Consider the following 2,090-nt stretch of genomic DNA (forward strand, 5'->3'; position numbering starts at 1 on the left):
ATGAGCAAGAACCCTAACCCTAACCCTAAACCTAACCCTAACCATAAACCTAACCCTAACCCTAATCCTAACCCTAACCCTAACCCTAACGCAAAAAAGGGGCTTGAACGACCGACGGCTGGCGTACCTCCAGCCACTGCGTTAATAATAATACTAATAGTAATATTACTAGTAATACTAATAGTAATACTACTACTACTAGTACTAGTACTAGTACTACTACTACTACTAGTACTAGTATTACTATTAGTAATAGTTAAGTTAGTGCCTAAACCGACCAGGCTCTCCGACTGTTACACGGAAAAGACTAGGGTAATCCCCGGGCACTCTGTGAGGGCGAGCCCACAATGTAGGGCTGGTCGGTTAGGGTATGGTTAGGGTTAGAGTTGGGCCTACCCTACCCTACCCTACCCGACCACCCCTACACTGTGGGCTCGCCCTCACAGAGTGCCCGGGGATTAGTCTTACCCCTGTTACACGGCGTAGACCAACGTAGTGTTAAGCGAGGGTGTGAATAAAACCCGGACCCGGACCCGGAAAACCTGCATAAAACCCGGACCCGGACCCGGAAAACCTGCATAAAACCCGGACCCGGACCCGGAAAACCTGCATAAAAACCGGACCCGGACCCGGAAAACCTGCATAAAACCTGGACCCGGACTACACACACACACACACAACACAACACAGCACAGCACATGACAGCACACACACGCGCGCACACGCACACAAAAACGCACGCGCGCACACACACGCACGGGCACACACACACACACGCGCACAGAAACACGCACACACAACCACGCAAAAAAGCACGCACGCACATACACACACAACACATGCTCATGCACGCACGTACACAGAAACACATGCGCGCACACAGACACACAACCACGCAAAAACGCACGTGCGCACGCACACACGCACGAACATACACACACACACACACATGCACGTACACGCACAGACACAGACACACACACACATGCACGCACGCACACACACAAACGCGAGCACACACACACCACCACCACGCAAAACCGCACACACGCACAGATACACACACATACTACGCCCGGACTGATGCAGAATGCGTCCGTACTGGTACATAATGAGTCCGGACTGGAGTAGAATGGGTCCAGACTGATACAGCATGGGTCCGGACTGATGTAGAATGGGTCCGTGCTGATACAGCATAGGTCCGGACTGATGCAGAATGAGTCCGGACTGGTAAATAATGAGTCCGGACTGGTGTAGAATGGGTCCAGACTGGTGTAGAATGGGTCTGGACTGATACAGCATGGGTCTGGACTGATGCATAATGAGTCCGGACTGGTACATAATGAGTCCGGACTGGAGTAGAATGGGTCCGGACTGATACAGCATGGGTCCGGACTGGTACATAATGAGTCCGGACTGGAGTAGAATGGGTTCGGACTGATACAGCATGGGTCCGGACTGGTACATAATGAGTTCGGACTGGAGTAGAATGGGTCTGGACTGGTTCAGAATGGGTCCGGACTGATACAGCATGGATCCGGACTGATACGGAATGAGTCCGGACTGGTGTAGAATGGGTTCGGACTAGTGCTGTGCATCGGATCCGATAATCCGAATCCGATCGGATTCGGATCGGATTTACAATTTTTAAATAATTGGATTCGGATTCGGATTCGGATTCAAAATTGTCGTCGGATTCGGATTCAAAATTGTCGTCGGATTCGGATTCGGAGTCGGAGTTTCAAAAATGCTGTCGGATTCAGATTCGGATCGCCGGGATCGGACCGTAGAATCCGACCTCCATCCTGTTACGTTTATGGGTTGGATAACTTGGATTCTAACTCAGTCTCAGATTAAACGTATAACAAATAAACAAAACAACACAAGATATTTATTTTCGCATCATGGTTCAGCAATCAGCACATCATGTACATGATCACAAATGTACATGACACTTTGTTCTAACTCCTGTCTTCCAAGTTCTAAGTTCTAATTGACATGGTGGTACGAAACGGCCATACTATATTCATCTGAAGTTCGGATGAATATAGTACAACTACAGACGTTTCGTAAATTCGTAGTAATTTCGT

Source organism: Priapulus caudatus, unplaced genomic scaffold (assembly GCF_000485595.1).
Source record: "Priapulus caudatus unplaced genomic scaffold, Priapulus_caudatus-5.0.1 Scaffold1, whole genome shotgun sequence".
Lineage (NCBI taxonomy): Eukaryota > Metazoa > Priapulida > Priapulimorpha > Priapulimorphida > Priapulidae > Priapulus > Priapulus caudatus.